This window comes from Crocuta crocuta, unplaced genomic scaffold (assembly GCF_008692635.1).
Source record: "Crocuta crocuta isolate KB4526 unplaced genomic scaffold, BGI_CrCroc_1.0 scaffold177, whole genome shotgun sequence".
In the NCBI taxonomy this organism is placed as follows: Eukaryota; Metazoa; Chordata; class Mammalia; order Carnivora; family Hyaenidae; genus Crocuta; species Crocuta crocuta.
Genome location: NW_027531880.1, coordinates 3,997,545 through 4,025,274, shown reverse-complemented (window position 1 = coordinate 4,025,274; position 27,730 = coordinate 3,997,545). Strand labels below are relative to the sequence as shown.

The 27,730-nt window shown below is 41.5% G+C and overlaps 1 long non-coding RNA gene across 1 annotated transcript in view; it reads right to left on the bottom strand.

Moving 5' to 3' along the window:
* LOC144239127 (uncharacterized) overlaps nucleotides 1–18,276 on the bottom strand; it is a 50,445-nt gene extending 32,169 nt beyond the window's left edge. The window contains exon 1 of the long non-coding RNA XR_013337320.1: nucleotides 18,217–18,276. This is a non-coding gene — a long non-coding RNA (uncharacterized LOC144239127). The remainder of the gene's footprint in view (nucleotides 1–18,216) is intronic.
* Between the last annotated feature and the right edge of the window lie 9,454 nt (nucleotides 18,277–27,730).

Below are 27,730 nucleotides of genomic sequence, written 5' to 3'. Positions count from 1 at the left end.
TCTCAAAAATTAATAAACATTAAAAAGAAGTTTAATTAAAAAAAAAGAAGATAGGATTGGAATTACCACTGGACTGTAATTCCTGTGCTGTAGTTCAACCCCTAACGTAATTAAGTACGAACTATAAGGTCTACAAATGATTGTGCAGGATAGTGTGTGTTCTTGTGCAGGCTTTAACATCAAAAATTCTTGGTTCAGTTACTGTGCTCCCTGATAAGTATCCAAAACCCCCATCCTTATATCCCATGTGATTTTTTTCCTTTGATTTTGACACACTAAAGCACTTAAAGGAGGGAACAAGGAGGTGTTAGCCAAAACGTGGCAAAGAAGTGAAGAAGAAAAGTTGGGCCTCCTAGGAATCTATGCTGAAGATACAGCCCAACAAATACATATGTGGCATCTACACACATTTACTCATTATGAGACTAATTTAACAGCAGAAGATTGGAAACAATCCAAACGTCCATCAAAAGGAGACCAATTAAATAAACTATGGTACATCTACCTAGTGTGCCTTTATGTAACCTTGAAGAAATGAAGATCTCTAATGAATGGATATGGAATGACTTCTAAGATCTTCATTAAAGAAAAAGTCCATAATAATATAAATGGCATATTTACTATCTATTCTTTTTATGAAAGAAAAAACACAGAGGAAAGTATAATATACTTTAGTATGTATGAAAGAAAGAGAAAAAAATATATATATATATATTTGCTATTGGTGTTGTTTCAAAAAGAAATATAGGAAATGTAAGCCAGAAACAAATGAAAAAGGTTGCCTCTGGGCCCAGGGGGTGGGGTGCAGCATGGGGCCAGGAGGCAGGGGAGACTTGCAGAGACAGGATCAAGGATTCTCCAAATATAATTTTTTAAATTATTTTGACCTTTAAACCTTACAAATATTTTACATATTCAAAAACTAAATTAAATTTAAGTCAAAATTTAAGTCAAAAATGGGAAAAAATCTAAAACCTTCAATGGAACACAAACAATTTAGTTTAACTGGTTGTCCAGTGAAATTCGTGACAATATTATTTCAAGTAATTTTTTAATACTATACTCTGCACATCTTCAATGGCTCTATTCTCTCTCTGTATGACTATGTTCTAAGGACAAAAAGCCTTTCAAGAAAATCCTAAACTTTATTAGGTAAATTTGTTGTTAATAACAATATCATGATGCTAATTGTAAAATTATTTTACAGATGTTACTGAGGAGAATAAGGTGAAATAAGTTATTCTGTAAACCAAGACTTTCAAAACAAGAGAGCAGAGATACCTATATAAAATAAGTAAAGAGAAAAACCTACAGTGTTAGATTAGATTTGGAAATATCAACATAAACTCACTTTTTAAAACATGTCCACTGAAAGGATGTAGAAACTATGACAGTAGTGATAAACATACCTACCTGACACCAGAATTGTGGTGGGTAGAATCTACTTTTTTTTTTTAGCTGTGGTAAAATACACATAGCATAACGTTCACTATCTTAACCATGTTTTTAATGTTGTCGGGGTTTTTTAGAGAGAGAGGAAGAGCAAGCAGGGAAGAAGGGCAGAGAGAGAGGGAGACCGATAATCCAAAGCAGCCTCTAATCTCTGAGCTGTCAATGCAGAGCCCGACTCAGAGCTCAAACCCACAAAGTGTGAGGTCATGACCTGAGCCAGAGTCAGATGCTTAACCTACTGAGCCACCCAGGTGCCCCTGTCTTGGCCATTTTTAAGTGTACAGTTCAGTACTTATAAGTCAGATCTTGGTTTTTAATGATCTTTCCCATCGAGAAATCAGGGCTTTCTGAGAAATGGCTAATTTCAGGCCCGAGGTAAGAAAAGAATAAAGGAGACTGAGATATCATGATGTGTCCAAAAGCAAGGACAGCACTCTAAGATCACTGATGTCACATCCAAAGGACACAGGAGCCAACCTGAAGACACTCCCACTGTCTAAATTTGGGGAAATTCTAAGCATTGTAACTTGGGGCACCTGGGTGGCTCAGTTAGTTAAGTGTCCAAATTCAACTCAGGTCATGATCTCACCGTTCATGAGTTCAACACTGCATCCAGCTCTGTGCTGACAGTTCAAAGCCGGGAGCCTGCTTCAGATTCTGTGTCTCCCCCCACCTCTCTCTCTCTGCCCTTCCTCCTCTTGTGCTCTCTCTGTCTCTCTGTCTCTCTCTCAAAAATAAATAAACAATGGAGTGCCTGGGTTGTTCAGTCAGTTAAGTGTCCGACTTCAGCTCAGGTCATGAACTCAAGGTTCGTGGGTTCAAGCCCTGTGTCAGGCTCTGTACTAACAGCTCAGAGCCTGGAGCCTATTTCGGATTCTGTGTGTCTCTCTCTCTTTGGCCCTCCCCGACTTGGGCTCTCTCTCTCTCTCTTTCTCTCTCTCTCTCAAAAATGAATAAACATAAAAATAGATAAATAAACATTTTAAAAAATTTTAAGTGACTGTAACTTAATGGAACGTATTAAGTAAATAAAACGTAAGAGTCCACAGTGATCCTCAATGAAGGAGAGAAGCAGGGGAGGGTGGTCGCAAAGAAAAGTTCTTCTTTACAGAGGTCAGAGAATATTGGAGAAATGATATGCTTAGAAATCCCCATTTTGTTTTTTTAAACATTTTTATTTTTGAGAGACAAAGAGAGCAAGTGGTGCAGGGGCAGAGAGAGAGGGAGACACAGAATCTGAGGCAGGCTCCAGGCTCTGAGCTGTCAGCACAGAGCCTGCCACTGGGCTCGAACCCACCAACTGTGAAATCATAACCTGAGCCAAAGTCGGATGCCTAACCAACTGAGCCACACAAGGACCCCAGAAATCCCCACTTTGTAACCTCCAAAGGACTCAGTGAGTCCGGCCAGGAGCATCACAAGGTCCTAAAGCCATTTAGTGAGACGTTGGGACAGGAGTTCCCAGGGTGCCAAAGCATTGCCTCGCAGATTGCAAGGGTGGAAACAGACCCCGCAACTGCAAGATGTCAGTTGTCACCTTTAACCAGGTGATCACGCACCTCACTGATCAGGCACAACTGGCTACCGTGTGCTTCCCAACGTGGTGCAACGCGAGGGACACAGCATCGCCAATCTAATCAAGCCTGGGTCGTAATTTGCATTTTACAGGAAACATGGAGGACAGAGGAACAGGTTTAAAACACCATGGAAAGACAGAGAAATCCAGAATGTTGGATATTCTATAAAACATCTGCACAGGAGTCCTTAAAAAGTCAGTAAGTAAGGAGACTGCTCTAGGTTAGCCAGCATGAAAACCAAAAGCAATGTATAAATCTTGATTCAAAAATAATCAACAAAAGATATTGTTAGGACAAGTGAGGGAAAATGCATGATTGTTGGGGCGCCTGGGTGGCTTAGTCGGTTGAGCGTCCGACTTTCACTTAGGTCATGATCTCGCGGTTCGTGGGTTCGAGCCCTGCGTCGGGCTCTGTGCTGACTGCCAGCTCAGAGCCTGGAGCCTGTTTCGGTCTGTGACTCCCTCTCTCTCTGACCCTCCCCTGCTCATGCTGTCTCTCTCTCTCTCTCTCTCTCCTAGAAATAAATAAAAATATTTTAAAAAATGTATGATTGTATAACTATTTCATTTTATTTTATTTTTTAAAGTTCATTTATTTTGAGAGAAGACAGGGAGAGAGACAGAGAGAGCACAAGTCGGGGAGGGCCAAAGAGAGAGAGAATCCCAAGCAGGCTCAGCATTGTCAGAGCAGAACCCGACATGGGGCTTGAACTCCTGAAACCATGAGATCATGACGTAAGCTAAAATCAAGAGTCTGATGCTTAACCAACTGAGCCACCCAGGCGCCACTAAATTTTTATTTTTATATATATATTTATATATATATATTCGTGTGTACACACAGAGAGAAAGAATAAAATAAAATAGATAAACCAACTGCTTCAACTGATCCAAAGCCAATTGAGAGGTAACTAAGGGACTAGATGATATGCCAGATGAGTTTGTACAGTCTGGCCTAAAATAATCAAGTTTTCTAAACTCGGGCCTCCCTACTAATAGGAGCTTGGCGAAAACCCTGTTGTTTCAGAGCTGCCCTTTTCGTAACACTGAAATTAGAACAGCCAGCCTCACAAAGGGCTCTCAGAGGACTCACTAGTTAACATCTGTAAAAACTGTAAGGATGAAAATCATTATGAAAATCAGATGTGCAACTATCAATGTGCCCAAGGTGTACAGAGAAACCAGGCCAGGCCTTCCGCAAATCAGGGTGTGCGTAGGAAACGGATTTAATGAAAGTGACAGCTCTTGCCAGATTCTCTTTGGAACCTGTCTGTCCTAGGGTAAGACTACAGAGTGAGACCCCTACAAGTGGCACAACATTGTGAGATGCGACATCACGTGGGGAAGGAAGACCTGGATGTATATTCTAACTCTGCCATATTTTGGGCCAGTATCTGGTATAGAAACCCATTCTCCCAAAATGAACCAGAGTCGTTTTATTTTATTACAAGCCTTGACTAGGCATTAACCGAAGCTGCATAGGTTCAGTTAGATATATATAAGAAAGTGTGCTTAAAACTAGCCAGTTTGGGGCATCTGGGTGGCTCAGTCAGGTAAGTGTCAACTTCAGCTCAGGTCATGGTCTCATGGTTCATGAGTTCAAGCCCTACAGCGGGCACTGCACTGACGGCATGGAGCCTGCTTGGGATTCTCTGTCTCCCTCTCTCTCTGCCCCTCCCCTACTCATGCTTTTCTCTCTCTCTCACACAATAAATAAATAAACTTAATTTTTTTCTTTAAAAAAAAAAAAGCAACTAGCCAGTTCATCTTTCTAGCTTTCCAAAGACCTGTGCTGTGACCCAGCCACACTGCTGACTTCGGCCATGTCCAGCCCTAGCTGCTTATTATTACTGTATCCCAATGACAGAGTCAGAGAGTGGTGAAAAGTCTATTTCAAGGCACTTTGATAACCATCATCTCAGTGGATCATTCCAGTAGTCCCACAAGATAGGCAAGGCAGAAAATAAATGAATTTTGCAAGTAAGTAAACTGAGGCCCAGACTATCCTGGCCAAGGGCACATAACTAGCACATTACAAAGGTGGGGACAGAATTCAACCCATCCGTCTATGTGCCACCAGTACCACCCACCTGGGCCTCACAGGGTCTTCTTTCCACACCACACCTAGAGCTGATCCCTTTACCTGAACTCCAAACCAACCCCATTCTGCAGGCCAGCAGGTCAACAGCCAGGCCCCCAAACCCGAGCTCCCCTTCCCATGAGATCCCCTCACAGCGAAAGCTGTCCTGTGAAGCTTTGGAACCTCTGAGACTGGCAAGGAAATGTGCAGGCAACGAAATAGAACTATTATCAGGGTGGGATAGGGGCAAGATTCAATTGCCCATTTTCTTCCCAGTTCCAGCCTCTTGGTTGGAAGTCAGGAATCAAAACCCTTTGCACAGAAACACAGAATGCTGCATCAGGCAGAGAAAGCTTGAGATGCTCTAATCCAGTGATTCCCAAACTGGGTTTCTGGTCAGAATCTTCTGGAGAGTTTGTTAAACATAAAGATTCCTGGGGCGCCTTGGGTGGCTTGGTCAGTTGAGCATCTGACTTTTGACTTGGGCTCAGGTCATGATCTCTCGGTTTTCAGGCTCAAGCCCCACATTGGGCTCTGCACTGACAGTGCAGAGCCTGTTTGAGATTCTCTCTCTCTTTCTCTCTGTGCCCCTCCTCCACTCACCCTCTCTGTCTCTCTCAAAATAAATACACTTTATAAATAAATAAATAAATAAATAAATAAATAAATAAATAAATAAATATCCCTGTGCACCACTTGCAGAGATTCTGATCCAGGAGGTCTTCAGGTGGGCCTGAGAATGTGTATGTTTACCAAGCTCCCCTGGGGGCCCGGCTGGAGGGGGCGGCAAGGTGCAGCCTCTGTCAGAGCATCCACGAAGGACTCTCCAGGACCCAAGACCGATTCCCAGAGGCAGAGGACAGTCACCCAAGGTCGCACGGCTAGGCAGGGATTTACAACTTTCTAACCAAATTCGCAGGCGGTATCACATTGGGGCAGTTGTCAGCCCTAAGAAGGGAAGTGAGAGCCATGTGTTCTACTCCTTCTGGGGGAGAACAAAGGGCCCCTTGTGCTTCTAAGCACCCCCTTCATCAGAGTCCGCTCAGGCTGCCTTCATAAGCGCCACGTGCTGGACAGCTCAAATAGAGACGTTGATTACCCACAGTCCCGGAGACCTGAAGTCTGCCCTCAACCTGTCGTCAGGCCTGGTTTCTTCTGAGGCCCCTCTCCTGGGCTAGTCGATGGCCACCTCTCCCTACGTCCTCATGTGGTCCTTCCACTGGGCGCCACTATGTCCTAATCTCCTCTTCTTATAAGGACTAGGGCTTGTCAGTGAGGTCTTCTCCCTGTCTTCACATCGTCTTCCATGTGTGTCTGTGTTCAAAGCCGCTCTCCTCATAAGGACACTGGTCACTGGATTAGAGCCCACTTAATGACCTCATTTTAATGAAATGACCTCTTTTACGATCCCGTCTCCAAGCACAGTCAGATCTAAGGTACCAGAGGTTAGGACTTCAACATATGAATTTGGGGGGCACACAATTTATCCTGTAACACTCTCTCTACCCCACAGCGTTGAAATTGCTACTTGTTCTAGATTAAACTCAAGGTAATCAGGAAACAAAAACTGAGCTTTCAAGTTAAGCATTAGTTAAGCATTTTTAATGCTTTTTAAGCTCCCAAATATCTTTGTGGTTATTAATGCAGAAAAGTTTCTAAGAAATGCTATTTATAAACCCAAGGGCTTAAAATCTGTGTTGAAATTTATTAATTTAAAAAAATGCTGCAATTCACAAGTAATTAACATTACCTCTCTTTATAAAAATCTGATTAGCTTTGGTTTTAAAAAGGAAACTTCTAAAAATAGATATAAGAAAGGGGAATGAAACACATTTAGGAGCAGCTGAAGTTGGTGGGATAAGAACCCATCCCAATGTTTCATTGAACAAAATAACCTTGGATCTTGCTTGTGTCCTATGAAGGCAGGATTCTGGAGGTCAAAGGTTAATTGGCCTGGAAATGCTAATATGTTTATGAGCAAAATAAACTGAGAAATAATGTACGAGTAAAAGCCACTCTGTTCTCACTGTCTCAAATTCCTAGAAAAACACAATGAAATGGACAATCCAAGCAGTTTCTGCACCAAAAAAAAAAAGGACATGTTTCCTTTTTCATGCACTGAAGAGGACTGTGCCAATACAAACTTCTGCTTTTCATCTTCTGAGCCGTCCAGCGCAACAGTGCTATCTCTGACCCAGGGACATGTTTTTAGGAGCATTGGCTCCTCTTCACACGAAATTAATTAATGGTATATTTCCAAATCTTTCCTAAGTGCTCCCTCCCTGTTGCTTCCAACCCTCCTTCCACCCATTGCTTGTTAAAAAAAAAAACAACAAAACAAAAACCAAAAAACAGTTCTGCAAGATCAGGCTGTGCCAGGACACTGTGGATGGGCACTCCATCAGAAGTCTGTGAGATGGCTTCTAATTTCTGATTTCCTACCTTCTGTGTGATTTGAGCAAGTTCACTCAACTCTCTGAGCCTCCATTTTCTCATCTGTAAAACTACAGGCTGAGACTCAATGACCTCTTAAGTCTTCACAATGACCTTTATAATACTTTTTTAAGGAAAAGATGTGAGATTTTGAAAAGTGCGTTTAAGTCTTATATGTCTGACAAAAGAAAGAAGAGGTGAAGGAGGAGGAAGAAGGAGAGAATCAGCAGGAAATGAATGAACTTCCTTGCATGCAATCATTGCTGCCCCAGCCCCGGCTGGAACATCAACAGTTGGGGGTCCCTGCACACATGGCAGGTCCTTGCCACACATGGCAAGTGGAGAGCAGCCTCCGCTGATAGAAACTGGGACTGGAGCATAGCTCAAGTGTCCTGACTCAAAGAACAGTGCTGTCACCATCTAGCTGTGTGATCTTTGGAAAGTCACAGAAACATCTCTGGTCTCTAGTTTCTTCATCTGTTAAAAGGAGGGAGTTGGATTAGATGGTTTCTCTCTCTTCTAGGGTTGCATTAGTGAGACAACTGGTATTGTCAATTGAAAAGGAATCCGTTCAAAGACGATCCATCTGTTTTTAATTAAATTCCATTTGCAACATCTTTATAAATGCTCTGTGTCTAGGAGATAACATTTTAGGAGATACTGACAACATACATATTGAAGCCATATGGCTATGTATAAAGGACAGACCCAATTAAATAGAATTAAACCAGTGACTGGTGAGAACCGGAAAGCCTATGCTTTGAAAGATTTGGGGAGGGAGTTAATGTTCATTAGGCATCAGGAAAGTAAGAGGGTATTTTCAATGGAAATTGGACATTAGCAGACATGTCATGATAGGAAATTGACATTCCAAGGACTCTGAAAGAGTCAAAGGATGTAAGGAAAATAAGCAAACAGATACCAGAGATAATAGGAGAATTGGTTGGGAGTGTCATCCATAGGGATGGGGAATGAGAGGAAGAGGAACAAAACCTGAGCAGATGACAATTCCTATCCATAGCTCACATTTACCCATGGGTTGTGATTTTAGTTTTTAAATCAATAAACTCTATTTTTAAAACTTTTTTAATGTTTTCTTTCTGAGAGAAAGAGAGACAGCGTGAACGGGGAGGATCAGAGAGAGAGGGAGACACAGAATCTGAAGAGGCTCCAGGCTCTGAGCTAGCTGTCAGCACAGAGCTCAACACAGGGCTCGAACCCACAAACCATGAGATCATGACCTGAGCTGAAGTCGGATGCCCAACTGACTGAGCCACCCAGGCGCCCCTAAACTCTATTTTTTAAAGAGCAGTTTTAGGTTCACAGAAAATACAGAGTTCCATACGTCCTCTGTCCCCACATATGCACAACCTTCCCAATATCAACATCCTGCCCCAAATGGTGCCTTTGCTACAACCAGTGAACATATACTAGCACACCCTTATCACCAAGATTCAGAGCTCATGTGAGGATTCCTCATGGTGGTGCACATTCTGTAGGTTTTTGAAAATGTATAATGACATGTGTCCACCATTGTGGCATCAGGCGAGATAGTTTCACTGCCCTAAAAATCCTCTCTGCTCTCCCTGTTCAGCCCTCCCTGACCTCTAATTCCTGGCAACCACTTAATCTTTTCACTAACCCCATAGTTTTTGCCTTTTCCAGAATGCCATAGAGTTGGAATCCTACAAAATCTAGTCTTTCCAGATTGGTTTCTTTCACTTAATAATGCACATTTTAGGTTTCTCCATGCCATTGCTCGATTGCTTGATAGCTCATTTCTTTTTAGCACTGACTAAAATTCCATCCTCTGGATATACCACCATTTATCCATTCACCAACAGAAGGACATCTTTCTCGAAAGCTTCCAAGTTTGGGCAGTTATGAATATAGCTGCTATAAATATCCATGTGCAGGTCTTTATATGGACATATGTTCTCAATGATTAATGATTATATTATTACTTGGTTATATGATTCATATTGACAAACCAGCTAAGCTATAAGTCGTCTAGTACTACAGATTTTTTTAAGCCAATAATTATCTAAAGGAATTCAAAACAGTGCCTGACACATCAAAGGTGCTCAACAAATACTTGTGAAAGAATGAATGAAAAGTAATGCTAGAAGGGGAATGAAACCAACCTCCAGTGACTTAACAGAAGCTGAGTTAGGGACTTGACCTGAATTATCTTATTTCATCCTCATTACAACTTGTGAGGCCAGTAATTAATTGTGTCTAATTTCACATAAGGAAATTAAGGGCATAGAATTTTTGCCCATTAAAACATGCTGGATGGACTGGAAGGAAGGAAGGAAGGAAGGAAGGAAGGAAGGAAGGGAGGGAGGGAGGGAGGGAGGGAGGGAGGAAGGAAGAAAGAGAGAGAGAGAGAGAGAGAGAGATCTCAAGGAATAGGAATTGCTTAGAGATGGACCATGGGGAAGGACCCTCTCATCCTCAGAAGCATGGGATGAAGAGCCCATTTTTCTCAGGGACAAGAAGTACATCACCTGGCTGGACATACAACATATCAGAGAACACCTGGTTTTAACACCAGCAAACCTAGTCACCCCTTCTCAATTCCTCTACATTTTGAAGCAGTTGATTCTGACAGTCCGCTCACTTTTGAAAGGATCCGATCACTTATGGCAGAACAATGCCAGTAAAAGTAGGAAAATTTGTCTTGAGGGCACCTACCTCTCTTTTTCCCTTGCCAAGTCCTTCCCCTTCCTACCTGTTAAGGATCTTCACACAGAAGCCCACTTACTTCAATCATCTCCCTTCTTCCTCTGCCTGGTCCTGGCTCACCTGACCTTTGTCCTATTCTCCCTGGCCCAGTGTGGTCATCTGACAGCTACTAAGAAAGGTGAGAAAGGTAAGTGGAGAAAGGTAACTTCTCTGCCAATTCAACACATTACAGGATAAATGTCTTGTCCAGGACTAGCTTCTAGCAAAAATTGTGACTGTATGCTGACATCCCAGATAAGCAACCATGACCGCCTATTCATGCCTTTTCCCAGAACCATAAGCCTTTAGACAGTCTTGGGGTGTTCCTTGGGGCTAGTCTATGTGCCCCAGCTATTCCCCTTAACACTTCTCCACAGAAAGAAAACTCACTCACAACCTGTTGTACCCTCCAAGGCTCTCCAGGCTTCTAGGAAAAAGAGAAAACAAGGGCACCTGGGTGGTTCAGTCAAAAGAACATGTGACTCTTAATTTCAGGGTTTGTAAATTCAAGCCCATGTTGGGTGTAGAGATTAGTTAAACATTTAAAAAATCATTAAAAAAACAAAAAGAAATCAATCACCCTAAGCTAACACATTCATGTTGTAAGTGTACCTGGGGAAGAAATTTACATTCATCAAATGTGTGCTCCTGGTTAAAAGGTTTGAGATCAAAGAAGCAAATCTAATAGAGATTTTGGGTAGGAGGGCTTTGGGCCATTTCTTCAGTTACATAGAGATTCTTTTTTAACCTCTATTACTCAGTGACCCTGCCTATCAGTGACTTAAATGATGGATTAGAAACCCTGTTGATTAAACGTAGGGATTCACTAAATTAGGCCAGACACAAATGAGACTGATTGTGTTTAAAAGGAGTTTAATAGGGACATGATGCAAATCTTACATCAAAGCTAAAAACATACCACGAACAATATGGAGATCACATGGTTCAATATCACCCAGCAGGAGAAGGTATGAGGGACGCAAAGGGTGAGCTAAGCACACAGTGTTTTCTACAGAGAAAGGTTCGATAACGTGTGAATGGATGGTTTAGAAAGCAGGAAGGATTCTAAAACATACCAAACAGGGGCTCCTGGGTGGCTTAGTCTGACTTCAGTTCAGGTCACCATCTCATGGTTCATGGGTTTGAGCCCCGCGTTGGGCTCTGCGCTGACAGCTCAGAGCCTGGAGCCTGCTTCACATTCTGTGTCTCCCTCTCTCCCTGCCCCTCCCCTGCTTGTACCCTGTCTCTCTCTCAAAGATAAACATTTTTTTAATAAATCAAATAAATAAATAAATAAATAAATAAATAAATAAAACATACCAAACAGAATTATGAGTCTATGCCCACTCACGTGGCCTTCCTGTAAAAATTCTCTTCAAGGACTTCCATCGTCTCTATTCTTTTTCATTTCATTCATTCTTCCTGGTTCTTTTCCAGCCCTGAACTGTCTACCTTCCTCCCTCTGTAAATACGTCTCCATGGCCAAATGACCAGAGGAGAGCAATTTTACTTCCCCCCAAGCGAAGATCTAAGTATGCATCCCTTCTTTGACAGGCTGGTTTCCAGGGGGAGCAAGACATTTCTTAAATTTACAGTCTCAATCCCTATTTTACCAATGCCCTGGCATGCATGTTACTATAAAGATATTTTTGTGATTAAAATTTCCTCCATGTTTTAAGAGACTCTTACTGATGGAAAACAAACTGAGGGTTGATGAGGGAGGTGGGTGGGGGATGGGCTAGATGAGTCATGGGTGCTAAGGAGGGCATCTGTCGTGATGGGGGGTTGATCTGTTGATCTGGGTGTTGTATGGAAGTGACGAATCACCAAATTCTACTCCTGAAGCCAAATATTGCACTGTAGATTAACTAACTAGAACTCAAATAAAAATTTAAAAAGAAAAATAAATAAATGCCCTTATTTGGAAAAAAATTTTTAAAAATGAAACCACACAAAATATAAATAAATATGTCACGTCGACTTGAAAGGACCTCCTAGAGAATTGTGCCATCCTTTATTTTTTTTTAATACTTATTTATTTTTGAGAGAGGGAGATGGGGTGGAGGGAGAGAGAGAGAGAGTGGGGTGGGGAGGGGCAAAGAGAGAGGGAGACACAGAATCCGAAGCAGGTTCTTCTGAGCTGTCAACACAGAGCCCAACACAGGGCTGGAACCCCCGAACTATGAGATCATGACCTGAGCCAAAGTCGGATGCTTAACTGGCTGAGCCACCCAGGCACCCCTGTGCCAGCCTTTAAATAGTGCCCTAATTAGTCTAAGACGGATGCCTGGACCACACATTTGATGGGCCTTCCAACGCCAGAAAGATGCAATTCTAAGTGAGATTTGTTTTTCTTTTTCATTTTGCCAAATTCACATTGAACCCGGTTCTGTAGAGATATGGTAGCTTAATCATCTATCCCAGATAGCGATGTTTGCGCTCCCACCAGAGGCTCTCTCATTGTTCCCATCCATAATTTGTGAGGTCCGGCAGAAAATGAAAACGCGCACCCCGGGTTCAGAAATTCAGAATTTCAAAACGATGACGGCAGAACATTAAGCCAAGCATGGGGTCCCCGGAGGTGCGGAGCTCCGTGAGACTGTGCAGGTCTCGGGCGTGCAAAGCCAGACTTGCTTCCAGCTCCAAAACTGTGCACTGTGCTGGTGCAGAGTCACATCTCCAGACCCTCTGCTGCCACCAGCCACTGCAGACACAAGAAGGCTGCAACGTGAGCCCAGACAATAAAGGCAAAGGACCTCTATTAACGACAGTGCTCAATCCACTCTTCTCGCTCAGAGTGAAAGAAACAAAAATGCGGGCGAGAGCCGCTCTCCCGAGAAAAGTGTTCAGTACAACAGTTAGGACATCTGTTCAGCCTGTTTCCTGAAATTGGGACACGTGTTGCTCTGGATGACGAGACTGAAATAGGAAGGAACAGATGCTGTCTACTCAGGTATGCTAACAGTGTTAGCTCAAAATGCAGTAAAGACATACAAGCTTCTGAAACAGAAGCAGACTTGAAATTAGCAACAAGTGCATGAAAGCGAAGAGATGATGATCCTTGGTGTTCTGTCTGTTGTGCGAGCGCACCCTAGAAGCAAGAAATGAAAACTAAGAACACGGATCTGATCTGCCCATCCCGAGTGGCTCCAACGCCTCAGAAGGAAAGAACAATAAACAAAACAAGCAATGTTAGATGAAATGGGGCAGCTGGGGGTTGGGGGGGAGTGTGTTGGTGAGCACGGCCAAGGAGAACAGTTTAAAATTTCTTTAGTGGAAGTCCATCTTTCAGTTTAAGCCTTTATGAAGAGCCTGGGAGGATGTGGTTGGACTGAAATAGAACAAAGATGGGAAAGGACAGGAGCTGCTGAGAAGAAATAAGCTGCAGGGGGAAAGCTGTTCGTAAGCAGAACAGAAAATGATCTCTGGTTCGCAAGCCAAACCTGAGCCAGCGATACAGAAGGGACCTCCACATTGAAAAGCTTGCTTTGTTCTGATCAGAAAAAACAAAGGTTTGAAATGAAAGGAATACAGGCGCCAGTCTCTGATAACATTCAGCACAGATTAATGTGCGTATTGGAGTTCTGTATCTTAGTTCTAAACACCAGAAAGTTCTGAGAGGCATACAAAAAGACTGAAGCTTTGGAAAAGAGATCCTACCATACAAGACAAAGAGAACTGGCTCATCTACCTTGAAGAAGAGAAAATGGAGGGGCATGTCAATGACTGTTATGATTTTTATCACTATCTCTCTTCTTCTTGAGTGGTTCAGTCAGTTGAGTGCCTGACTCTTGGTTTCGGTTCAGGTCATGATCTCACGGTTTGTGAGTTCAAGCCCCATGTTGGGTTGGTTCCACACTGATGGTGAGGAGCCTGCTTGGGATTCTCTCTCTCTCCCTCTCTCTGCCCCTCCACTGCTCTCTCTCTCTTTCTCTCAAAATAAATAAATAAACTTAAAAAAAAAACTATCAAATATATGTATATATACATATATATATATACCTTTTATCCCTACCCCCACCTTGCCATCACCCAAGCAGATACCAAACTCTGATCACTACGGTATATTAGTCAAGGTTTTCTAGAGAAATAAAACATACATACATATATAAATATATGATATGTATCATATATTTCAAGATTTATTATAAAGTATTGATGTATGCAATTATAGAGGCTGAGAAGTTCCATGCTTCTAGAAGGTCTGCAGGCTGGAGACCGAGGAAAGCTGGTGGTGAAAGGCCTGAGGGCCAGAGAGCTAATGGCATAGAATCCAGTCTGAGCGTGAAAGCCTGAGAGCCAGGATCTCTCTGAGCAGAATAAGATCAACGTCTCAGCTCACTCAGGCAGGCAGAGAGCAAATGCCATTTTCCTCCACCTCTTTGTTCTATTCAGGCCCTCAGTCCACCAATTCAAATGCTAATCTCTTCTGGAAACATCCTCACATACACATACACACACACACCCAGAAATACTGTTTCACCAGCTATCTGGGCATCTCCCGGCCCAGTCATGTTAACACATAAAGTTAACCATCACAGCAGATACCTCATTATTCCCTGGACACAGGGGCTGGGACATCCAATTACCTCCCCATCTATTAAAATCCCTCTTCTCAGGTGCCTGGGTGGCTCAGTTAAATGTCTGACTCTTCATTTCAGCCCAGGTCATGATCTCGTGGTCATGAGACAGAGCCCCACCTAGGGCTCCACACTCAACGCAGAGATTCTCTTAATTACTTAAGAGTCTCTCTCTCTCTCTCTCTCTCTCTCTCAATCTCTCTTCCCACCCAACCCCCCGCTCACAAATACTCTTTCTCTCTCTCTCTCAAATAAAATTTTTAAAAAATCATTTTAAAAATCCCTCTTATCCTTCAAGTTTACCTACCTTTTACAATCTGCACCCTCCCATATTCCTTTTTTGTTTTCTGAGTTTTTATTTAAATTCTAACCATACAGCATAACATTAGTTTCAGGTGTAGGATTTAGTGATTCATACAATACCCAGTGTTCATCACACAAGTGCACTTCTTCATCCCCATCACCTATTTAACCCATCCCCCCACTNGGTGTTATGTGGAAACTAACTGGACAATAAACTATTTGTAAAAAAAAAAAAAAGAGTCTGTTTCTTGATTTGCCTCTCTTTTTTCCCCTTTGCTTACTTGTTTTGTTTCTTACATTCCACATATGCATGATATCATATGGTGTTTGTCTTTCTCTGACTGACTTATTTCACTTAGCATAATACAGTCTAGCCCCATTGACATCATTGCAAGTGGCAAGACTTCTTTTTCTGACAGCTAAGTGATATTCCATTGTTCATATATACCACATCTTCTTTATCCATTCATCAGTGGATGGACTTTTGGGCTCTTTCAATAGTTTGACTATTGTTGAGAGTGCTATAAACATCCAGGTGCATGTGCCTCTTAGAACCAGTATTTTGTATCCCTTGGCTAAATACCTAGTAGTGCAATTGCTGGGTCACAGGGTAATTCTACTTTTAACTTTTTAAGGAACCTCCGCACTATTCTCCAGAATGGCTGCACCAGATTGCATTCCCACCAGTAGGGCAAGAGGGTTCCCCTTTCTCGGTACCCTCACCACCTCCTGTTTTTTCCTATGTTGTTGATTTTAGCCATTCTAATAGGTGTGAGGTGGTACTTCACTGTGGTTCTGATTGGTATTTCCCTGATAACTGATGCTGAGTGTCTCCCCACCCTCCTGGCCCCCACAAGAATGTGATGGGACTTATTCCAGGCTTTATTCATCCTTTCATTCCCCGCTGTTATGAGTAAGTGTTCGAAAAATATTTGTTGAACGAATTCACTTTCCAATCATTTCTGGAAAATCTATCATGAGCAGAGTAATATAATAAGTATGGAGTGTTCAAAAAAAAACTAGATACGAAGAACTCAAATTCCAACAAGGAGGAAAGAATGAATTTTTAAAACTATAGACCTGTAGCCCAGTAACCGAACCAATGTGAGTTTGCTCCATGGTGAGTCAGAAACTGCACCAGGTTCAGTGGTCACACAAGGAAAACTTCATTTGCAGCAAATAAGGAGATCACAGGGAATAACTTCCAAAGCCATGACTCCCTGAGCAAAGGTGGATGAGTTCCTTTAGTTTAGGGTTAGGATGAAAATATAGATAGGGATGGCTTGTCGCTATAGGTGGAGGCGAGCATGAGGCTGTGCTTGTGCCTTATGGATTGTACATTATGTAAATGAGGTTGAGGCTCCTCCTTTGGTGGAGATTTTAGTATTATAATTAGGTAAAGATAGTCATCGGTCCTTCTAGAAGTCTCTCCATGGTCCGTCTGCCTAGCCATGAGTCAGGGATGAAGCTCAAACTGGTCTGGATGGTCTGGGCCAACCAGAGATCTTGTTGGGGCAGTTGGTATCATATCACTCGCTGGAGGGGCAGTTTTGCTTTCCATTTGCCAGAGTTAAGAGATAAACTGGGAAGATGAGCTTAAGGAAAACTGTGGGACAAATGTCTGGCAGTACATGCAGGTGGGCAGTAAAGCTCAGGTCTTGCTTGAAGTCTAACTGGTGAAAGCTTGACTTCAGTATCTTAAAATCTTAGAAGATTTTTAAAACATATAAAAGAATAAGATGACCATTTGGAGCTAGCATAGGTTCATGGATCACATGTAAAGTCTGATTCATATTATTATCATTTTGGCCAGGGTTACTAGATTCATAGATACAGTAAAGATTATATGAGATAATGCATGTAGGCTACTCAACCTAGTTCTTGGCACTGAGAGCTCAATAAATAATAGCTATTAGTATATTGTGTTGATTTTAGCAAGATATTTGACCAACTCTAATGATATAACAGTGAAATGAAAAACAATGACCACTATTTATTTTTTATCATGTGGCAAATACATCCTAAGTGTTTTACATACAATATCATATTGAAACCCTGCAATTAGGTAAACTGGGTTGAATAGTGTCCCTAAACATTCATGTCCATCAGGAACTTCAGAATGTGACCTTATTAGGAAATGGGGTCTTTGCAAATGTAATCAAGGTAAGCCTAGGTCACACTGGATTAAGGTAAATTCCATGACTGGCATCCTAGGAGAAAGATTTGAAGACATGGAGGAGACACAGGGGAGAAGTCTGTATAAAGAGAGTGGAGTCATGCTGTCACAAGCCAAGGAATGCCACAGATTCTAAGCTGAAGGAGTTAGGGGTCCCCGGAAAAAGAATGATGAGACATAGCTATGGTGACACAAAAAAGTCACTTGGGCCACTTGGCCATCTTGTACTCTATGCCTCACCAGCATGACCTTCCCAAAGCATTTGTCTTGCAGAACTTCCCAAGATTCTCTTTGAAACTGCAGAGAATAGACCTGATTAGTTAATTACCTTAAGAGAACAAAAGACTATAAGAAGAATAGACCTGATTAGTTAATTACCTTAAGGGAACAAAAGACTGTAAGAATGAAAAGACACTNCTAATCAAATCAGGAACAATGTATCAGTGGTAGAACTCCCAGGGCTGATTCAAAAGTAAAAACTGACCTAACATACATTCTTGAGTTATCTTTGCAGGATCAAAATGCCTTTGAGCAGACCAACTGGAGCCGGAGAATTGTTGATGCTGACTTTTGCTAGGCCTTGGGACTCTGACCAACTAAGGCCTGGACTCTGTCATCTTAAGATGATTTTTGCCCCAATTCCATCCTGAATGCCCCATTGCACAAGCCCCTTCATGAATATGTATGTGCCCTTAGCTTAAAACTTCCCCAGCTTCGCTGTTATGAGGAGACACTGCTTTGGGAAATATTCCCAACAATAGTCATGTTGCAAGTTAAACCTTCCCTTTTCTTTTTTTAAAATTATTTATTTTTAAATTTAAATCCAAGTTAGTTACGCTATAGATAGTGTAATAATTTCAGGAATAGAATTTAGTGATCCATCACTTACGTATAGCACTTGGTGTTCATCCCAACTCCTTTTCCCATTCTTTGGCCTGGTTGTGTCTTCTGGCTCGACATCCACCAAGAGGTACACCTGTTTCCAGTCACAGGATAGTCAGCAAGCCCCAGAAGCTAGAAGGAGCAAGTAAGGACTCTTCCCTAGAGCCTTCAAATGGAGCAAGTTCCTGCTAACACCTTGATTTTGGACTCCCAGCCTCCAGACTGTAAGAGAATAAATTTTTTGATTTTTAAGCCACCCATTTTGTGGTAATGCTACGGTAACCCTAGAAAACTAATACAGTAAGAATTATTATATTCATTTACAGTAAGGAGACTGAGATGTAGAGAGGTTACACATCTTGGCCAAGGACACAAAGCTAGTGAAGTGCAGAGCTCACATCCCAGCAGAACTCATGTCCCAGCTCATGTCTATCTGACCCTGAAGTCCATGCTCTTAACATGTAAACTGCTCCATAGGTTTATAGCTGGCTTATCTTTTGCCATCCAAGAATGTTAATCAGCATATTGGTATCAACCTGAAAAGTTCTCTAATGATATTTTCCTTTCTTTCTTTATTTCTTTCTTTATTTCTTCCTTCCTTCCTTCCTTCCCTCCTTTTTCTTTCCTTATTTCTCTATTTCTTTCCTTCTTTCTTTTAGAGATGAAGAAGGGACCTGTCCCAGAACCCTGTTTGCCAAGTAGTGAATATTATCAATAATAGCTAATATTTCTATAGCACTTACAATGTGCCAAGCACAATTTAAGCAGCTTATATATATTAACACATTTGTTTTTTAACCCCATATGAGACAATGGGAAGATTGATTATAAAAATGGCCCCAATTCATGTAAGGGATGAATGAAATAGGTGAAAGGGGATTAAGAGTATACTTATCATGATGAGCACTGAGTAATGTATAGAATTGTTGAATCACTATATTGTGCACCTGAACGGGTCAGTTGGTTAAGCATCCAACTTTGGCTCAGGTCATGATCTCACGGTTTGTGGGTTTGAGCCCCACATCATTCTCTGTGCTGGCAGCTCAGAGCCTGGAGCCTGCTTAAGATACTGTGTCTCCCTCTCTCTCTACCCCCTCCCTCATTCACACTCTGTCTCTCAAAAATAAATAAAAGGCTTTAAAATTTAAAAAAAACCCTACATTAAAGGAGTTGCATCAGCAAAATAGAAAAATAAGAGTTTTCTGTCTTCTCCCCAAAGAATTTACCATGATCAAATGGGATTCATTCCTGGGCAGCAGGGCTGGTTCAATAATCCCACATCAATCAATGAGATCCATCATATTAATAAAAGAAAAGATAAGAACCATATGATCCTGTCAATAGATGCAGAAAAAGTATTTGACAAAATACAGCATACTTTCTTATAAAAACCCTCAAAAAAGCCAGGATAGAAGGAATATACCTAAACATCATAAAAGTCATTTATGCAGGCACCTGGGTGGCTCAGCCTGTTGAGCATCTGACTTCGGCTCAGGTCATGATCTCACAGTTCGTGGGTTCGAGCCCCGCATCAGGCTCTGTTGTGATAGCTAGCTCAGAGCCTGGAGCCTGTTTTGGATTCTGTGTCTCCCCCTCTCTGTGACCCTCCCCTGCTCACGCTGTCTCTCTCTCTCTCAGAAATAAATAAAAAACATTAAAAAAAATTTTAAGTCATTTATGAAAAGCCCACAACTAATATCATCCTCAGTGGGGAAAAACTGAGAGCTTTCCCCGAGATCAGGAACACGACAGGGATGTCCACTCTCACCACTGTTGTTTAACACAGTGCTGGAAGTCCTAGCATCAGCAATCAGACAACAAAATGAAATAAAGACATGAAAATTGGCAAAGAAGAAGTCAAACTTTCACTTTTCGCAGATGACATGATACTCTACATGGAAAACCCAATAGACTCCACCGAAAGTCTGCTAGAACTGATCCATGAATTCAGCAAAGTTACAGGGTACAAAATCAATGTACAGAAATCGGTTGCATTTTTATACACCAAAAATGAAGCAACAGAAAGAGAAATAGAGAAACTGATCCCATTCACAATTGCATCAAGAACCATAAAATACCTAGGAATAAACTTAACCAAAGATCTGTAAAAGATCTGTATGCTAAAAACTATAAGAAAGCTTATAAAGGAAATTGAAGAAGACACAAAGAAATGTTAAAAGATTCCATGTTCATGGATTAGAAGAATAAATATTGTTAGAATGTCAAAACTACCCAAAGCAATCTACATATTCAGTACAATCCCAATCAAAATTACACCAGCATTGTTCTCAAAGCTAGAACAAACTATCCTAAAATTTGTATGGAACTACAAAAAAACCAGAATAGCCAAAGTAATATTGAAGAAGAAAACCAAAATGGGAGGCATTACAACCCCAGACTTTAGCCTCTACTACAAAGCTGTAATCATCAAGACAGTATAGTATTGGCACAAAAACAGACACATAGACCAATAGAATAGAAGACAGAGCCCAGAATTGGACCCACAAATGTATGGCCAACTAATTTCTGACAAAGCAGGAAAGAATATCCAATGGAAAAAAAGAGCCTCTTTAACACATGGTGCTGGGAGAACTGGACAGCAACATGCAGAAGAATGAAACTAGACCACTTTCTTACACCATACACACAAAAAAACTCAAAATGGATGATGGACCTGAATGTGAGACAAGAAACCACCAAAATCCTAGAGGAGAAAGCAGGAAACAACCTCTTTGACCTCAGCCACAGCAATTCCTTACTTGACACATCTCCAAGGACAAGGGAATTAAAAGCAAAAATGAACTATTGGGACCTCATCAAGATAAAAAGCCTCTGCACAGCAAAGGAAACAATCAACAAAACTAAAAGGCAACTAACAGAGTGGGAAAAGATATTTGCAAATGACATATCAGATAAAGTTCTAGTGTCCAAAATCTATAAAGAACTCCCCAAACTCCACACCCAAAAGATAAATAATCCAGTGAAGAAATGGGCAGAAGACATGAATAGACACTTCTCCAAAGACATCCAGATGGCCAACAGACACATGAAACGATGCTCAACATCACTCATCATCAGGGAAATACAAATCAAAACCACACTGAGATACCACCTCACACCAGTCAAAGTGACCAAATGAACAAATGACCAAGTCAGGAGACTATAGATGCTGGCGAAGATGTAGAGAAACGGGAACCCTCTTGCACTGTTGATGGGAATGCAAACTGGTATAGCCGCTCTGGAAAACTGTGTGGAGTTTCCTCAAAAAATTAAAAATAGAACTACCCCATGACCCAGCAATAATTTACCTAAGGGATACAGGAATGCTGATGCATAGGTGTACATGTACCCCAATATTTATAGCAGCACTTTCAACAATAGCCAAATTATGGAAAGAGCCTAAATGTCCATCGATTGACTAATGGATAAAGAAGATGTGGTTTATATATACAACGGAATACTACTTGGCCATGAGAAAGAATGAAATCTGGCCATTTGCAGCAATGTGGATAGAATTGGAGGGTATTATGCTAAGTGAAATAAGTCAGTCAGAGAAAGACAGATACCATACGTTTTCACTCATATGTGAATCTTGAGAAGCTTAACAGAAGACCATGGGGAAAGGGAAGGGAAAATTTTTTTCAGAGAGGGAGGGAGGTAAACCATAAGAGACTCCTAAATGCTGAGAACAAACTGAGGGTTGATGGGGGATGGGAGAGAAAGGGGAAAGTGGGTGACGGGCATTGAGGAGGGCACTTGTTGGAATGAGCACTGGGTGTTGTATGGAAACCAACTGACAATAAATTATATTTAAAAAATAAACTCACTAACCATTAAAAAATAAATAAAAATAAAATAATTTAAATTTTTTTAAAATAAATACAGGAAAGGAATGACATCAGCAAAATAGAAAAATAGAAGTTTTCTACTGTCTTCTCCCAAAGAACACCAATTTCGACAGTCACCAAGGGACGAGGGTGTCTTTGGGTAAGTTTGGGAGTCATCCAGTGGAGAAGTTCCAGCACATCTTTAAAGTAAAAAATAATAATGATAAAAATTTTTTAAAAGTCCAAGACTGGACATATTGAAGAGGATAAAAGGAACAGTTTCACTTTACCTGCACCATCTCTCCTCCCAAAACGCACAGCTAAGTGCCAAGAGAGACATTCCCAGCCTGTGATTTCTCCCACAGGGAAAGTGAGAGCATGTGAATGAGTGCCCAGCTTCCGAAGCTGCGTGGAATGTTGCCAGAGAAAGACCTGAAACCATAAAACTCTTAGAAGAAAACACTGGGGAAAAGCTCCTTGACATGGGTGTTGGCAACGATTTCTTGAATATGATAACAAAAGCACAGGCAAGAAGAGCAAAAATAAACAAGTGGGACTACATCCAACTAAAGAGCTTCTGCAGAGTGAAACAAAACAATAAATTTAAAAAGCAATCTACAGAATAAGAGAAAATATTTGCACACCACATATCTGATAAGGGTTTAATACTCAAAATAGATAAAGAACTCATGCAGCTCAATAGCAAAGCATAAGTAAATAATCTAATTGTAAAATGGATTAAAGGACCCGAATAGACATTTTCCCAAAGAAGACACATAATGCCCAACAGGTACATGAAAAGGTGCTCAACATCAGTAAGCACCCAGGATATGCAAATCAAAACCACAATGAGATAACACCGCACACCTGTTAGCATGGCTTTTTAGCAAAAAGACAACAGACAATAAGAGCTGGGAGTAGTGGGGATGGGAGGGGAATATAGACAAACCCTTGCACCCTGTTGGTGAGAATGTAAATTGATACAACCACTATGAAAAACCACATGGAGTTGTCTCAAAAAATTAAAAATAGAACTACTATATGATCCAACAATCCTTCTTCTGGGTATATATCCAAAGGAAATGAAATCAGTATCTCAAAGACATAACTGTGCTCCCATGTTAATTGCAGCATTAGTCACGATAGCCATGATATGGAAACAACCTATTCGTCCATAGTCGGATGGATAAAGAAAATGTCATATATAATGTCATATAATATACCTGTATAATATGTACTTATATATATGTATACTATATACCTATAGTATATGTAATATATAATATGATATATAATGTTGCAGACAAAATGACACAGAGGACAAGACACACCCAAAAGACAGACACAGACACAACTCCGGCCGGAGGAACAATTCTACGCAAGCCCCTCTTGCTGTTTATTTTATACCCCGGTAACTGGATACAAACTGAAACCTACAAGATGCATTCCTTTACCAATTAAGGGCAAGTAGCCAAACACATTTCAAGGACAGGGGGGAGCAAAGGGAGGAAGCGACCACAACATGTTTACTAAGAGGCCTGCCCACAATTCCAGCCTTCTCCTTACTTCTAAGCAGGGCATGTTCCCTCGTTCGCGAGCGGATCATTAAACTTGGATATTGGGTGCAGGCCTCCTGGCAGAGCACCCCGTTTGCAGGCATGCTTTGCCCAGGCAGGAAGCCCCGTGTGCAGGCACATCCCTGCGTCCCTAACCACGCTTTCTTGTGGTCACTGTCGGGCTCCCACATATAATACATATATGTTATATATATATACACAATATGAATATCATTCAGCCATGAGAAAGGAAACCTCACCATTTACAAGAACCTAAATGAATCTAGAGGACATTATGCTAAGTAATATCAGTCAAACAAAAAGATGAATACTGTATGACCTCAGTGATACAGGGAATCCCCCCAAAAAAATGTCTAATTCATAGAAACAGAGAGTATAATGGTGATTACCAGGGCCTAGAAGCCAAGGAAATGGGAGATGCTTGTCAAAGTGTTAAAAGCCTTTGGTTACAAAATGAATAAGTTCTGGGAATCTAATGTACAGCATGGTGACTATACTTAATAATTATGTGTTGTGTACTTGAGATTTGCTAAGATAATAGACCTTAAGCATTCTTACCACATATACACGTGCTCTAAGTATGTGAGGTGATGGATACATTAATTAACCTGATTGTGGTAATCATTTCACAAAGTATACATATGTCAAATCATCACATTGAACACTTTAAGTATATCCAAATAAATACATACAAGGTAAAAACAATTACACCTCAGTAGAGCTCCAAAGAAAAGATGGAAAAATCTGGTAAATGAGTTGAATGAATGAATGAACAATATAATGAATGTGAGATGAGTATGGAAAGAATAAGATTTAGTTAAGACCAAGAAAATGAAAGTTCAGTCCAAGAGAGAAAACAGGGAAGTAAAGACGCATTAGTGGGGGCAGGACAGGGTCACAGCAAGGTCAGTAAACACACTAGCCTGACTAAAAATGAAGGGGCTGTTTAAGAGAAAAAGAGCGTCATGTGTTTAAATTAGGCAAAATCAGTTGACTTAACACTAGAGTTAGATCCAGTAGAGGTTAAGAAGACATTCTAGTCTCCCAAGCAGGAGAGCAAGACTATGAGACTCGAATATCGAGGGACTAATCTTCAGAGACAAATAGACAATTGAAGCTCCCAGCTAAAGATGGGCCAAGGGGAATCCTTTACACCAGAGAAAGGAAACTAGATTAGGTTTTTAAAAGTCATTATGTGAGAAGCTTATGGAATCTTCCCTAGAGACCTTAGAAATCTATCATTGATGTTTCTGCTACAAGGCAAGAGAATTATGTAGATACTTTTTGCAAGGGCGCTTCCATGCCATGGTTTTAGGTTTCTCTGATAATGAAATATGCTAACTAGATACTAATAGGCATTAGTAGTACAGAATTCCTAAATGTGTTCAAAGGCATAGAATCAGTTGGGACCATTCTAGACCATTCAATACCACTAACAATAAATCAACTGAAGGAAAAGGGAGGGAGGAAAGAAAGGAGAAGGAGGAAGAAAATGAAGATGGATAGAAATTGAAATGTTTTATCTATACCACAGTCCTTCATCTAAGCTCACCTGTGAAAAGTGTTTTATCGATGTGATCATCGTCTATCAAGTGCATCGGGCAGAAAGCACCTTGGGAAACACTGGGTAAAACTGTATCACTGATCCAGTCTTAACCAATTGTGCTTGGAGAAAAGCAATTTCATGGTCACACTTCTACCTCCCTCAGTAATTAGGTAGGATAGAACCTTAACTCCAATGACGAGTCCCAAAACAAACACAAGTCAGTAGAGAGCCTACCTCACCCAGCTAACTCCTATTCATATGGAAGATCAAATTTTACATCTCTGGGGAAAGCTTTCCAGGTGTGGGTTGTGAGAGCTGAAATTTATAAGCGGTGGACTAAAGAAATGCAACTTTATTTTCTCTACTCCTACTTTGGAGAAATGGTTGGGGGCTTAAATTTGTCCATTCAAGAAAATTTCCTTTCCAAGAATTTTTTAAATAAATTGTTTAACATTTATTTATTTATTTTTTAAAGACAGAGAGAAACAGAGCATGAGTAGGGAAGGGACAGAGAGAGGAGGAGACACAGAATCCGAAGCAGGCTCCAGGCTCTGAGCTGTCAGCACAGAGCCTGATTCGGGGCTCAAACCCTCAAACCATGAAATTGTGACCTGAGCCAAAGTCAGACAATTAACCAACCGAGCCACCCAGGCGCCCTGCATTTTTTTAACCTGGCTTCGGTTTCAAGCTCAGTCAATTCTGAGTTCCTCCTCCTGGAGGAAATCAAAGTCCTACAGGAGTTTATATAGCATTCTGATCTGTGGGAAGGAGAATTGGGCTCTTGTTCTGGCATCCTCTTGGGTCTAGCTTATACTAGCTCGTCTCTGGGCACCGTGTGCTGCTGTTCAGTGAGGCGTGGCAAGACCCACCTGGTTCTTTTGGACATCGTGCTGACAGCAACGTACAATTCTGCATGCCTAGGGGCACCTGGGTGGCTCAGTCAGTTAAGCATTCAACTCTTGAATCAGCTCAGGTAATGCTCTAGGGTCACGGGATCCAGCCCCACATCAGGCTCCATGCTGAGCATAGAGCCTGCTTAAGATTCTCTGTCTGTCTCTCTCTCTCTTTCTCAAAATAAAAATAAAAAAAAGAAAGGCTCCATGCCCAGTCATAGGTCCTCACATTCTGTAGCTTCCTCATTCCCAACCCAGGCTTCTCCCGTGTCACTGCATCTCTTGGTGCTTCCACATGGGTGTTCTGCTTTCCCCAGTGACAGGTGCAGACTGCAGAACGGGAAATCTGCAGGCACCATCTCTGGCCTATTAGCCTTGGCTCTCTCATTTGCTACCTGCATGCCACCTGTGTTGCTCTGGTTCCCGGTTCTATGCTGAAAGAGGGACTTCTGATCTAAATCTGGAGAAGCATTAAACAAGGCACCCTGCCCTAGCCTTCTGGGTATCTCCTCTATCCCTCACTCTCTGGTTCTTTCTGAAAGAATATAGACATATGGATGTGTGGCAAGGGCAGTAGACAGTGACACTAATATGACTTACTGTCTTTCAATTCTTATTTCACCCATGTTCTTCTTCTCAGGTATCAACAGCTGGATTGTACTCTCCGGCCAGTTTCCTGGGGAAAAAATGAAAAAAATCAATCAATCAATCAATCAATCGTTTCACCATAGAACCTTAGTGGTTAGGGACTACAGTAAAACCCCAAATTAAGACAAAGAGAAAGTACACAGAGAAATATTTCAAAAATACTACCCTTTTAGGGGCACCTGGGTGGCTCAGTCAGTTGAATGTCTGACTCTTCTTTTTTAATAGTTTATTGTCAAGTTGGTTTCCATATAACACCCAGTGCTCATCCCCACAAGTGCCCCCCTCCAGCCCCATCCCCTCCACCCTCCTCCCCACACCCATCAGTCCTCAGTTTGTTCTCAGCATTCAAGACTCTCTCGTGGTTTGCCTCCCTCCCTCTCCCCCAATTTTCCCTCCTTCTCCCCCACGGTCCTCCCATACGTGCAAACATATGGTAGCTGTCCTTCTCTGCCTAACTTATTTCGCTCAGCATAACACCCTCAAGTTCCAACCATGTTGCTACACATGGCCAGATTTCATTCTTTCTCATTGCCATGTAGTATTCCATTGTATACATAAACCACATCTTCTTGATCCATTTGTCAGTTGATGGACACTTAGGTTCTTTCCATGTTTTGGCTACTGTTGAAATTGCTGCTATGAACATTGGGATACATGTGCTCCTATGCATCAGCACTCCTATATCCCTTGGGTAAATTCCTAGCAGTGCTATTGCTGGGTCATAGGGGAGTTCTATTGTTAATTTTTTGAGGAACCTCCACAGTTTTCCAGAGGGGCTGTACCAGTTTACATTCCCACCAACAGTGTAGGAGGGTGCCCATTTCTCCATATCCTCGCCAGCATCTAGAGTCCTCTGATTTGCTCATTTTAGCCACTCTGACTGGCGTGAGGTGGTATCTCAGTGTGGTTTTGATTTGTATGTCCCTGATGAGGAGGGATGCTGAGCATCGTTTCATGTGTCTGTTGGCCATCTGGATGTCCTCTTTGGAGAGGTGTCTGTTCATATCTTCTGCCCATTTCTTCACTGGGT